We start from the raw sequence: 13,981 nt of genomic DNA, 5'->3' as shown, positions 1-13,981 counted from the left end.
TCCAGAACGTGTGCATTCCCCACACCAGGTGGGTCCGCAGGAAAGGCGATGGGGCGGACCCTCGAGGCGTCCCGTCTGTGAAGCATGTTACACATGTTGACGTCTTCCCCCCAGCAATCTCGGCGAGGCTCCCTTCTGCCTTTCTCCCCACTGCTTTGTCTTTTACAGCACGACCAGGTCCCCGGCCTCCCTCTTTTGGACGGCCACCACTGTAGGACACGTGCGTCTGCTTGTCTCCAGCTCTGGGGAGCGAGCCAGGTCTGGGGAGCGAGCCAGGCGCGCCCGGAGCGGGTCACGACGGCCAGCCACCCAGCAGGTTATCATCGACTCGCACCTCCGAGCCCTGGTGTTTGCCTGGCGTATGTGTGCACGTTGTGTACCTGTGCACCTATGGGTGTGACCGTCTCGTGTTTGCCTTGGGGAACAGAGGCCCGTTTTGAGTTTGATATCCCGACAGGACAGCACAAATATATAAATAAAATGTCATGGCACAAGTCTCCTAGCAAATTAATATTCCTATCTCTATATGTAGTTAAAATATCAGATATACAACCTTATATGATGCACAGCATATGTATACATATGTAAGTGTTGTATATAGGTTGTATATCATCTAATGTCGTATACAACAATATATCGCATACATCACATATACTTATGTATATATTTATGTGTACAATATAAAATGTATAAGTAAATATATAATAGTTATATAATATGATTGTATCATAAACATTATATATTATATATAATTATATATAACATTGCAATGTAATGTAATATAATGTAAGGTAATAACGTAATTATTACATATAATAATTATATGTAATACAATATACAATATACGATAGGTATACAAGAGGTTATATACAATATAACGTTATATGTAATAATATTACAGATTATATATAATTTTATATAATTTTACACATCATAATTATATATAACATATGATTATATGATGATGTCATATAATAATTATACATAATGTTGGATATTATTATATTATTATATGCAACATCGTACATTGTGTAATGTTGTATATCTTCTGCTTTTAAATATATAAACAATTATAATTAATTTAATATATTATATATTATTTTGTATGTTTTAATATGTTATTTATACAAAAATCATATCATTTTTTTCTGTATTTAAAAAATGATTTTGGGGGTGCCTGGGTGGCTCAGTCAGTTGGGCGGCCGACTTCGGCTCAGGTCATGATCTCGCGGTCCGTGAGTTCGAGCCCCGAGTCGGGCTCTGTGCTGACCGCTCAGAGCCTGGAGCCTGTTTCGGATTCTGTGTCTCCCTCTCTCTCTGACCTTCCCCCGTTCATGCTCTGTCTCTCTCTGTATCTAAAATGAATAAACGTTAAAAAAATTTTTAAAAAATGATCTTGTCTATTTGTATTATCTGTACACATAATGGACCATCGCTCAGCCTGGAAGACCAGGGCCATCCCGCCGTGTGCAGGAACACAGCTGGACCTCGAGGGGGTGATGCCCTGTGCAACACGTCACATGGAGGAAGTCACGTTCTGCACACTCACACGTGGACGTGGATCTCAAGTGCTCAGATCATAGAAGCAGAGGGCAGGCGCGGCTTCCAGGGGCTGGAGGTCGGGAGACGCAGAGACGTTGGTCCAGGGGCACGAGTTTTCTGCTCTACGACGAGTCGGTTCTGGGGTGTCTTGTAGATCGGTGATGGCACCTGACAATATTGTGGTGATTTGTGACCACCACACGGCAACAGTCACACACCCAGGGATTTACAGTGGGGGAGCTTGGGGGGCTCCTGGGTGTGTCTGACTCTTGATCTCCGCTCAGACGTTGATCTCGCGGTTCGTGGGTTCGAGCCCCACGTCGGGCTCTGTGCCGACCGCTGGGAGCCTGGATCCTCCTTCGGTTTCTGTGTCTGCCTCTCTCTCTGCCCCTCCCCCACTCACACTCTATCTCTTTCTGTCTCTCAAAACTAAATAAATATTAAAATAAAAAAGAAATGCCTTTCCAGTGGGGGCGCCTCGGTAGCTCAGTCACTTAAGCATCCAACTTCAGTTCAGGTCATGAACTCACCACCGTGGGTTCCCCGGGCTCTGAGGTGACTCCCTCCCATCTTCCACGTGCTCCCTCTGCTCTCATCCCACGCTCCAGGGGAGAGACCTTCTGGAGACCAGACTCTCAGATCCGGGCAGGGCAGGGCCACTGATCCAGGAGGGGCAGGGCTGCTGAGATCCAGGAGGGGCAGGACCACTGAGATCCAGGCAGGGCAGGGCCACTGAGATCCAGGCAGGGCTGCTGAGATCCAGGAGGGGCAGGACCACTGAGATCCGGGGGGGACAAGACAGCTGAGATCCAGGAGGGGCAGGGCTTCTGAGACCCAGGAGGGGCAGGGCTGCTGAGATCCAGGAGGGGCAGGAGCACTGAGATCCAGGCAGGGCAGGGCCACTGAGATCCAGGCAGGGCTGCTGAGATCCAGGAGGGGCAGGAGCACTGAGATCCAGGAGGAGCAGGACCACTGAGATCCAGGCAGGGCTGCTGAGATCCAGGAGGGGCAGGACCACTGAGATCCGGCGGGGCAGGGCAGGGCCGCTGAGATCCAGGCAGGGCAGGGCCAGTGAGATCCAGGCAGGGCTGCTGAGATCCAGGAGGGGCAGGACCACTGAGATCCGGGGGGGACAAGACAGCTGAGATCCAGGAGGGGCAGGGCTTCTGAGACCCAGGAGGGGCAGGGCTGCTGAGATCCAGGAGGGGCAGGAGCACTGAGATCCAGGAGGAGCAGGACCACTGAGATCCAGGCAGGGCTGCTGAGATCCAGGAGGGGCAGGACCACTGAGATCCGGCGGGGCAGGGCAGGGCCGCTGAGATCCAGGCAGGGCAGGGCCAGTGAGATCCAGGCAGGGCTGCTGAGATCCAGGAGGGGCAGGACCACTGAGATCCGGGGGGGACAAGACAGCTGAGATCCAGGAGGGGCAGGGCTTCTGAGACCCAGGAGGGGCAGGGCTGCTGAGATCCAGGAGGGGCAGGAGCACTGAGATCCAGGAGGAGCAGGACCACTGAGATCCAGGCAGGGCTGCTGAGATCCAGGAGGGGCAGGACCACTGAGATCCGGCGGGGCAGGGCAGGGCCGCTGAGATCCAGGCAGGGCAGGGCCAGTGAGATCCAGGCAGGGCTGCTGAGATCCAGGAGGGGCAGGACCACTGAGATCCGGGGGGGACAAGACAGCTGAGATCCAGGAGGGGCAGGGCTTCTGAGACCCAGGAGGGGCAGGGCTGCTGAGATCCAGGAGGGGCAGGAGCACTGAGATCCAGGCAGGGCAGGGCCACTGAGATCCAGGCAGGGAAGGGCTTCTGAGATCCAGTTGGGTCGGGACCACTGAGATCCAGTTGGGTCAGGACCACTGAGATCTAGGGCGTGGGGGGGGGGGCGCGGACAGAGCCACTGAAATACAGGGCAAGATCGCTGACACCAGGAGGGGCTGGACCACTGAGACCCAAGAGGGGCAGGACCCCTCAGATCCAGGGCGGGTAGGGCCCCTTAAATCCAGGCAGGGTTGTGCCCCCTCCTGAGGCTCTAAGGGAGGCTCCTTCCTGCCTCTCCCAGCTTCTGGGGCTCCAGGCGCCCCTGGGCTTGTGGCCACATCCCTCCCGTCTCTGCCTCCCTGTTCACGTGGCTTCTCCTCTGTGTCTGTGTCTCCTGTCCTGTCTCTTCCAATGACACCTGCCATTGGATTCAGGGCCACCGTGATCCAGAGGGACCTCACCTCAGATACTTCAGTTTGTCACTTCTGCAAAGACCCTGGTTCCTAAACACAGGCTCCTGAGTTTAGGACTGGGACGTATCTTCCAGCGGCCCCCACTGAGACCTGCAGACCTGCCTTTGACAAATGACCTTCCCACCGATTAACCACAGATGACGATGTGTTGAGCAAGTGCCCAGAGAGCTGTGAGCACGGCAATCGCTGTTATTATGGAGATCGTTCCCCCTCCTCTTGCCCCGACACACCCCACCCTGAGGCTGCCTCTCAAGGTGACCCCGGGGGGAAAACAGCCTCATTGATTCATGTGCCTCCCGGTGAATCAAATGCACATACGAAGCCAAAGCATTCCGGAAGGCACACAATTCTAACGGGACACACAGCAATTCTGCCTAGTGTTTGTCCCCAGCACACCCTCTGGGTCCCCTTGTGTCCCAGCCTCAGCCCCTGTGTTGTGACAGAAGCCAGGTCTGACCTCAGCTGCCTGCACCCAGCCCCACTGTCCCGCCGTGGTCTGCCATCCATGGCCACTGGAGGTTGCCACAAAAGCCTGGACACAGACCTGATGCCTGGTGTGGTGGCAGCCACCTTGCACCATGAGGCAACAGAGGCGAGAATGCCGATTTACTAAGAGAGGTGCTGGGAAACCATTAAAAACCCAGGTGCCCTTGCTGACATCATGAAGCTGAAGCTGTCAACCCCGCCCTGGAGGGCTTGTCTCTCGATTTCTTCCTAAGTAAAGAAAAAAATAACCATAATAATCCCTGGATTTAGGCCATTCTTTTTCATGACTTGCTGTTAGAAGCCTTCGTCACGAGTCAGTTATGTGAAGAGACAGGCACGCTTCTCCAGCCTCTCACTGAGTCCTCCCTCTGGATGCAAAGACCCCCTCTCAATGGCCCAGGAGGTGGGGTCCCTCACCTCCAGTTAGCATCTGAGACACATTACGCATCTGGGACAATCTCGCCTTTCAGAAAGCACTTCGGGGTGTCTGCTTGTCCTGGAGACGCATCAGGACAACGCGTTCCTGCCTTTTTTTTTTCTGGGGTGCCACTGATCGAGCCACATGACCAACACGATCACCCCCTTAGGAGGTCCAAGTGCCCTGCTGGGGCTCGCGGTGCCCCCACAAGAAGGGAACGCCGCTGGGGTCCCTCAGGTGTCACCCTGGCCTCTCCGTCCTTCTCTGGGGGTCTTGGGAGCGTGGCCGTCCACATGCCAGGAAGCTGATGTCCATGCCAGCCCTTAAAGGGTGCAGGAGAAAGCACAGCCCAGTTTCCCAGGGCCAGAGTGGTTATTTCCAGCCTGTTCTCCCTGCGGGACCTCTAGATTCCTCCTCACTCACTCAGGATCGGCCCCCAGCTCCCCAAGGGCACAGGGACATCCGGTCCCTCTGGCCTCCTCACAGCCAGCCCCGAACAACCTAGTCGCAGGGACCCAGTTGGCCTGTGCCCAGCTTCTCCTCCCTGTTTGATGTTTCTGGGGTCTAGGACCAATTCCGGACCCCAGGAGGGATATGAGTGCAACTTCTCTGCAAGGTGCACACACACAGCATGGCCCCGGGAACGCGCAGCTCACGGCCAGCCCCAGCATATCCACCTGGGGGTGCAGCCCGTGGGCAGGGACCTCACTGTTCCACCCCGAAGTCCACCACATGCACAGGGACCACAGAGCAGGGGACAAAAACTCAGCCTTCAGGCCTGATCCGGCCCCCAGCTTGCTTTTGTCAATAAAGTTTTATTGGCACACCGCTGTACCCACTTGGTCACACGTCGCCTCCGGCCGCGTTCATGACAACCGCAGAGTCGAGGGATCTCAACAGACGCCGCGTGGACCTCGGAGCTTAACTGTTTACCATCTTCTTCCGTTCAGCCGAGATGTTTCCACCCCGAGCTCAGAGATGAATATTCACAAAAAGGTGTCAAATGCACTCCATGGCCTTGGATGCATTCATCCAATGAAGGCTGATCTGGAAGAGAGGTATGCACCAGATCGTCTAAAAGCCTTGACTCTTGCCAGGGGGTTGCTTTATCCTTGGCGGCTGGAACCTGCCCACGGGACAGGACAGTGGGCACAGGTGAGTCCCTCTGGTCTGTTTAAAGGAAATGAAGGCACAGGGAGTCAGTATGCTTCCTGGAGATCCTATGCACCCGATGGATAGATACCTAGATAGATAGATAATACATAGATAGATAGATAGATAGATAATAGATGGATAGATAGATGATAGATAGATAGATAGATAGATAGACAATAGATGGATAGATAGATACATAGATACATAGATATGATGGATGGATGGATGGATGGATGGATGGATGGATAGATAGATGGATAGATGACAATACACAGATAGAAAGATAGATAGATAGATAGATAGATAGATAGATAGATAATGGATAGATGATAGATACATAGATGATAGATAGATAGATAGATAGATAGATAGATAGATAGATGATAGATAGATGATAGATAGATAGATACATAGATACATAGATAATAGATAGATAGATGATAGATACATAGACGATAGATACATAGATAGACAGATAGATAGATACATAGATACATAGATATGATGGATGGAGGGATAGATGGATAGATGGATAGATACATAGATACACAGATATGATGGATGGAGGGATAGATGGATCGATGGATGGATAGATAGATAGATAGATAGATAGATAATGGATAGATGATAGATACATAGATGATAGATACATAGATACATAGATATGATGGATGGAGGGATAGATGGATCGATGGATGGATAGATGGATAGATAGATAGATAGATAGATAGATAGATAGATAGATATAATGCGTGGATGGATGGATGCATGGATGGATGGATGAATGGATAGATACATAGATACATAGATATGATGGATAGATGGACAGATGGATAGATAGATAGATGATAGATAGATAGATAGATAGATAGATATAATGGATGGATGGATGCATGGATGGATGGATGAATGGACACATAGATACATAGATATGATGGATGGATGGATGGATGGATAGATGGATAGATAGATGATAGACAGATACATAGATACATAGATAAACAGACATGATGGATGGATGGATAGGTAGATAGATAGATATGATAGAGGGATAGATGAGAAATTATTGATAAGTAAATAACAAGTACATGGATAGTAGTTGGATAGATATGATTAGATACATAGGTATATATTAAAAGACAAATAAATAGCTACATATTAGTAGATATAAGCTATAGATATTGATAGGTATGGACACACAGATGATAGAATTCACATATAGATTAAGACTACAGGTAGAAATAAACAGATATCTGATCAATAGGTGGGTAATGGATAAACAGACGGGTAGGAATACGATGGATGATAAGTAGATGTAGACAAGCGATACATAGACAAACACACAGATCACACCCGTGCGTTTCCCCCTGCAGGAGTGAGTGGTTCGGTACCTGCGAGTTCAGCGCTCAGGGAGACCTTCCAGAGTATCATCCCTCAGTCCCAACGCCTGGGTCTCCCACGGGACACAGGTGCCTGAGCTCAGAACTCGGCCCCCGCCCTCGGGGGGTCGGTGGTCGTGCAGCCAGCGAGCCCCGACCCCCCCCCCCCCAACCCTCCCCCGAGGCCATCCCTGCGCCGCCGAGGCCTGGGCCTTCTGGCTGCTCGCCAAAAGATGTCGCAATGCACACAGCTTTCCAACGCGAACGGAAATATGTTCCGCCAACAATTTTGTAAAGTTCTTTATTAATTTAAAAACAGAAAGAAAGTACATAATTTCAGCGGAAAACAGGAGTTCGCCCCGTCTGGGGATGCGCCTTTCCTTACCCGCGTGCGGGGATGTTGCGGGGGGGTCCCTGCTGCGGGCCGGGGTTGCGCGCGATTGCTCCGTGCGCACGCCCCCTCCCCCGGCGGGCCCTGCGGGGTCTCCCTGAGGCCCTCCGCCAGCACCCCTGAGGTCACAGGCTGCAGAGGTCACCCCCTCCTTCCCCTCCGCGGGGCCGGGCTGCGCGCGCGCCTCCTAGGAGGCGGGGGCTCCCGACGGGCTTGGCCGTCCACACAGCGCTCAGGCGGTTAGTAACACAGGAAATTTCAAAACGGGTTTCCTCTCTACCCACCCTGCCTGCCTCCAGGGGCTGCGTGCCCGGAGGTGGACCCCGAGGCATTTGCATTTGGACAACGGCAGGCAGACCGCGTCATGCGCCCCGTGCGCCCTGCGGCAGCCACACACCGGCCACCCGGGCCGGCGGATCAGTCCCAGGCCCGTCACCCGTCACCCGGCGGGGCTGCAGCAGGAGGCTGGCCGGCTTCCTGACCCCAGACGCTGAGCCACAGCTGAGGGCGGCCCTCTGAGACCTCGTCCCCAGGTGAGCGCTGCGCCCGTTCCTGCGCCCCTGCACGGTCTGGAATGGGAGAGGTCGGGACCGGCGGGGTCTCACGGGTGCAAGGGGCAGGTGCACGCGGACGCAGAGAAACCCCCAGAGAGGGTGCGCACGCCTCCCGAGCATCGAACCCCCTACCCCCTGCACACCCTCCCTCGGCCACAGGCAGCGGTGCAGAGGTGAGCCCCACGGTGCCCCAGCGGATGTCCCCGCACCCATAAAGGGCCCCCGCGGGGACCCTGAGGCCACCCCCCTCCCCCCGACATGAGCTCGTTGGTGCGGGTCACTCACACACAAAAAAAACTGGGTCTCTGAGCGTGAGCACAGCCGCCCCTGCAGCGTCTGGGGAGAAGCGACCCGGTGGCGCGGGCTGGACCGCGGTTTGGACACAAACACCCACCTGCAGGGCTCGGTTCACACTCGCTGGGGAGGAGGCGGAACTCCGGAGCGCGCGGTTCGGTGCCCAAAGCAAACAAGGTTTCCTGGCGTCCTTGTCGTGTTGTACGTTCAGAAGCAGGGCCCCGCGCAAGGGCGCTGAGGAAGCCGCACCCCCGTCGGCCCCCCAGGCACGGTCCCACGCACGGCCCTGCCGGGAATGTGCGTCGGGCGCGAGGGGCCGGCCCTTCGCTGCTGGAACAGGGGCATGCCATGCCCGCATTGCCATTGGTGCAGGGAGACGGGGGGTGTGTCCCCCGCGGACGTCGGCCCCCAAATCCCGGAGACCCAGAGCTCTGGAGGAGTCAGGAGGTCGCGCGTCGGCCTCCAGCCGGTGCACACGTGGTTGTGTCTGCCTCCCGCAATGTCCCCGCTCAGCCGCGCTGACCGAGGGAGGCAGGACAGACAGCTGGACCCCGTGCGAGGCGCACCTGGGACCCCCTCCCCAACGGCGCCAGAGGCGCGCCCGGGACAAGGGGGCGGGGAAGAAGGTCCGGCTGGTGATGAGGAGGCGCCTGGGAAACCAACAGGCCGCCTGGAGATGCCGCTTGGCCGGGCCGGTGAGCCCTCCTATCGACCCCCACCCTGGGGGGCCGCTCTCCTTTTTCTCCGTGTGACCACCCGCCCAGCGGCACCGCGGTTGGGGGCCTCCCTTTCACATCCCTTTCGGTGTCCCTGGAGGCAGCCGGGAGGGCGGGCAGGATATGAGGAAGCGAACACACACCTGCTACCTCGCTCTGTGTCCCCCAGTGAGGACATTTGCCAGGCCCCCCCCCGCCCCCCCGGAGGTGACCCACGCCTGCCAACTGAGCCTCTGCACCCTTCCCCGGGACCAGCAACGCCGTGGGGAATCGTGACCCTGTGACCAAGTTCGGGCAGCAGCTGCGGGGACGTCCCTGGGGACCGCGCCGGGCATCCCCACCTGTGTGCGTCCGGAGCCTCGAAGAGATCTGCCAGCCGCGTGCGCTTCTGAGATGTGCTGGGGTCTCGGGGGTCGGGGGCTGCGCCAACATCATCCTTGTGCTTCGTGTGGGGAAACTGAGGCTGGAAGGGGCGCGGGAGGTGGCCCAAGCACACTGCACCAGGTTTCTGGCCTCCAAGGCCTTTCTGCTTGGCCAGGTGCCTGGCCGCGGAACACCTCGTCACGTGCTGGGCTCAGTGCTGAGCTTTTCTGGGGGGAGGAGGACTCAAAACATTGAGATGCAGACCTGGGCTTCAGGCTGCGAGGATGTGAGGTGGGAAGAAATCCAGAATGGCTTCCAGGAAGAGGTGGGACTGGTGGCCAGGTCAAGGTGGCACCAGGGATGTCCTGAGAAGGATCAGGGGCAGGGATGCGGTGTGTGTGTGTGTGTGTGTGTGTGTGTGTGTGTTCTGGGCGGGGCTGGGGACGACCCCAGCAGGAGGGTGACATTTTAGCACCAAGCCCACAAAAGCTGTGGAAGCTTACAACACTGTTGGCAATTTTGGAGCTGAGCTTTGGAAAGAGAGCAGGTTGGGGCCGTGGTCCGGGGTCGGGATGTGAGTGGGGTGAGCGGTGCCTGAGTGGGGAACACCACACAGGTGGAGTCCCTGGGTTGCCAGCAGATGACAGGGGCTGGAATAGAGGGGAGGGGTGCCCTGTGACTCCCGATGGCTGGGAGGCAGGGAGGCATGGACCAAGGCAGGACAGTGATGTCTGTTGAACGTGGTGCCCTTGTCCACCAGCTGGTGCCGGCTGGACCCCCAGAGAGGCTTACAAACAGGTGTGGGGCTCTTATTAGGGACCCCGGGTGACCTTGGTGTTGTTTACGGGGGACCCCAGACAGGGGGAGGGGCCAGGGGAAGCTAGTGGCAAAGGGGGGGGGGTTGAGGACAGAATCAAGTGTCAGATACGCAGGGCCAGGGCATGGTCTCTCTGGTGTGGCACTGCTCACATCCGGGCTGGGTTATTCTGTCATGTTCTATGGGGCATTGGGTGGTATCACTCGTCTACACCCATCAGATGCCAGTACATTTCCTCCCCCAAGTTGGGGCAACCAGAAATGTCCAAAGTCCCCTGGAAGAGGGGCAAATTCACTGCTGGTCATGAACTACTGTGATAGAGAGATGATATACAGATGATAGATAGATAGATAGATAGATAGATAGATAGATAGATAGATAGATATTGATGGACAGATGGATAGATGGTTGGATGGTGGATGGATGGGTGCATGGATGGATGGATGAATACATAGATGGATGAATGGGTGGGTGGATGGATGGATGGATGGATGGAAGAAAGAATGTGTTGATGGCTGAATGGGTGGATAGATGGAAGGAAGGAAGGAAAGGAGGGTGAGTGGATGGATGCATGGATGGAGCAATAGTTGGATGGAATGATGTGTGCATGGGTGAATGGACAGTTAGATAGATACATGGATGGATGGAAAGATGGATGGATAGATGGGTAGATGGATGGGTGAATGGGTGCATGGATGGACAGATGGGTGGATGGGCAGATGGGCTGATGGATGGGTGAACAAATGGATGGATGGGCGGATGGAAGGATGGATGGATGGATGGATGGATGGATGGATGGATGGACGGACAGATGGATGGGTGGATGGACAGACAGATGGATGTGTGGATGGGTGGATGGACGGACAGATGGATGGATGGACAGATGGACTGATGGATGGGTGGATGGAAGGATGGATGGATGAATGGATGGATGAACAGATGGATGCGTGGATGGACGGACAGATGGATGTGTGGATGGGTGGATGGACAGAGAGATGGGTGGATGGACAGATGGACTGATAGATGGGTGTATAGGTGGATGGATGGATGGATGGATGGATGGACAGATGGATGGGTGGATGGATGGACAGATGGATGCGTGGATGGGTGGATGGACAGATGGACTGATGGATAGGTGAACAGATGGATGGATGGGTGCATGGAAGGATGGATGGATGGATGGACAGATGGACTGATAGCTGGGTGAACAGGTGGATAGATGGATGGATGGATGGATGGATGGATGTGTAGACAGGTGGATGGATGGGTGGATGGATGGATGGATGGATGGGTGTGTAGACAGGTGGATGGATGGGTGCATGGATGGGTGCATGGATGCAGGAATAGGTAGCTGGATCGGTGATGTATGTGTGGACCGATGAAGCAATCCCAGTACCTCTCTCAGCACCTGTCTCTTAGGGCAGCTGTAACACATGAGCAGAAACTGGTGTCAGGGATGTTGGCACCACCGAGGTGGTGGTTACGCAACACGGTGAATGCACTTGAAGCCACTGCAGTGTTGACTTTAACATGGTGCCTTGTGTGTCAGTATCAAAAAGACCGAGTGGAAGAAACTAGCCGTCGGATGCTGGTGCTCTTACTTCGTCATCCTGGGCTATAAACAGTGCCTACAGGACACACTGCCAGTGCCCTGGGTGGCACAGGTTCTGAGTCACGCTCACAGGAAGCCATGAAGGGGCGTTCCTGAAAACCCCAGCACAAGATGCCCATCCTAGGCCACAGCTGGCTGGTTTCCTTCCCCCCGAGCAAGGCTCCCTTCTAAATAAACACATTGGCCGCCATTTGTAAACAGGCGTGCACACAATGGAAACGCCGAGCGTCTGCACCTGGGGCGGTGTGCAGAACGTCCTCTGAGCTGTGGCCTTGATTCCCAGCTCATGCTGGCACCACGGTGACATTCGACACCGTGCATTCCACGCTGGCTACCCAGTGCTGATGTCAGGCTCCATGCACAGCGCGGTTGGTGAAAACGGATGCTGGGGCGAGGAGATGGGGGACCAGAGGGATTATCCAGGGACCAGAGAAATGTTTAGGGACAAGGACATTTTGGGAACAGAGGGCTTATTGGAGACACATGCCGAGGATCGTGGCCCCGTCATCCACATTCAGGGATCTCACTGGGGTCACAGGGACCCGCTGAACGCCCTTTCCCAAGAATGTCAACAGGCCACGTGTGCTCCGGCAGAATGACCCAACTCACAGCATCTGACCTGTGTCCCAGCCCAACACAAGAATTCTCCTCGGATCCTCTTTCCTCCTGACACTAGTTTCCATTTCGCTCAGCATATCACACAACTTCCTTAGAGCTTTCTACTCATCCTGAGGCTCCGGGAGGCGTAACAGCAAGCCCAGGTCACGTGCCCTGGGGCTTCCCATAGGGCACTTGGGGGCAGGGGCTGGGTGGCTCCTCAGCCCCCTGCCTGGTGCCGCCCTCCACGGGAGGAGTGATGTCGGCATGGCGTGGTCAGGGCTGTCCTTGTAGGTCCCGCCTCCCTGAAGGTCAGGCTTCAACACCCTCCAAGCACAACCCAGCCCCTGCCTAACACTGCAATTCTCACCTGTCCCCAAGGTGAGCACCCCACACCCCACCCCATCTTCTGTGCACTCGCCTAGCAGGAGGCCAGGGACCCCATGCCATCCCCCGGCTCTCTGACCACTTCTGCTGTGATACCTCATGCACCTGGGTGGGATGCCTGATGACAGGTCCTCATATGAACAGAGTAACTGCAGGACACAGCTCTTCTCTCCCAAGCGCGTAGCCCAGACCATTCGAAACATGCTCAGACAGATACTTCTTCATAGTGGCATTACTCACAACACCAAGAAGTGGGGAAAACCCAAATACCTATCAATGGAAACATGGATAAACAACATGGGAGGTTCATCCACATGATGGAATATGACTCCACCATGAAAAGGAAGGACATTCTGACACCTGCTACCCCATGGATGGACCTTGAAAAGATGATACTCAAGGAGAGAAGCCAGATGCACAAGGACACATCGTGTGGGATTCTATTTACAGGAACTAGAAGCTGAGGTCAGGGTGTGGCTGATTCTGTATCTGGTGGGAGTGTGCTTCCTAGTCCACAATGACCACCATGCTCCATGATGAGGAAAGGAGTAAAGACAATAAGTGTCCACAGAAAGCAGCTGCTGGTGGCCTGACGTGGCCAGACCTTACTGTCCAGGTGTTGGGTACACGGTGTACAGTGACCAGCCATCTTGATTTGCCTGGGAAGCAGGAGGTCTTGACAGGCAGGACCTGGAGGTCTAAAATGGGGACAATCCTGGCAAAATGGGTGTAGTCAGTTGAATGGTGGACCCCTTACCCCCAAATATATGTCCATGCAATAATCCCCCCAGAACCTGTGGACCGTATTTGGAAGTCCACGTCTTTGCACATGTGGTTAACTGAAGGATCTGAGATGAGGTCATCTTGGATGAGGTTGGGCCTTAAATCCAATGACAGGTGTCCTTGTAAGAGACAGAAGAGGAGACACAGAGGAGAACCCACGGGAAAATGGAGGCAAAGATGGGAGGTCTAGTGCAGGATAAGGTTGGATAGATAGCTAGATAATAGATAGATGTATATGGATGGATGGATAGATAGATA

The 13,981-nt window shown here is 54.6% G+C and overlaps 2 protein-coding genes and 1 long non-coding RNA gene across 3 annotated transcripts in view; 2 read left to right on the top strand and 1 right to left on the bottom strand.

The window, feature by feature from the left end:
* Positions 1-5,470: 5,470 nt before the first annotated feature.
* LOC131502583 (uncharacterized) lies at positions 5,471-9,253 on the bottom strand. Its single transcript, XR_009257084.1, has 2 exons — positions 8,549-9,253; positions 5,471-5,845 (listed from the first exon to the last, which is right to left on the bottom strand). It is a non-coding gene; the product is annotated as an uncharacterized LOC131502583 (long non-coding RNA).
* Positions 7,989-13,981, top strand: part of P2RY8 (P2Y receptor family member 8) — a 36,898-nt gene continuing 30,905 nt past the window's right edge. Inside the window, exon 1 of the mRNA XM_058713411.1 lies at positions 7,989-8,133. The gene's annotated coding sequence lies outside the window, so the exon portion shown is untranslated. The remainder of the gene's footprint in view (positions 8,134-13,981) is intronic.
* Positions 8,036-13,981, top strand: part of ASMTL (acetylserotonin O-methyltransferase like) — a 69,125-nt gene continuing 63,179 nt past the window's right edge. Inside the window, exon 1 of the mRNA XM_058713402.1 lies at positions 8,036-8,133. The gene's annotated coding sequence lies outside the window, so the exon portion shown is untranslated. The remainder of the gene's footprint in view (positions 8,134-13,981) is intronic.

This window comes from Neofelis nebulosa, chromosome X (assembly GCF_028018385.1).
Source record: "Neofelis nebulosa isolate mNeoNeb1 chromosome X, mNeoNeb1.pri, whole genome shotgun sequence".
NCBI lineage: Eukaryota > Metazoa > Chordata > Mammalia > Carnivora > Felidae > Neofelis > Neofelis nebulosa.
Note: the sequence above shows the minus strand (reverse complement) of the source record. Positions and strands in the feature narration are given on the sequence as shown.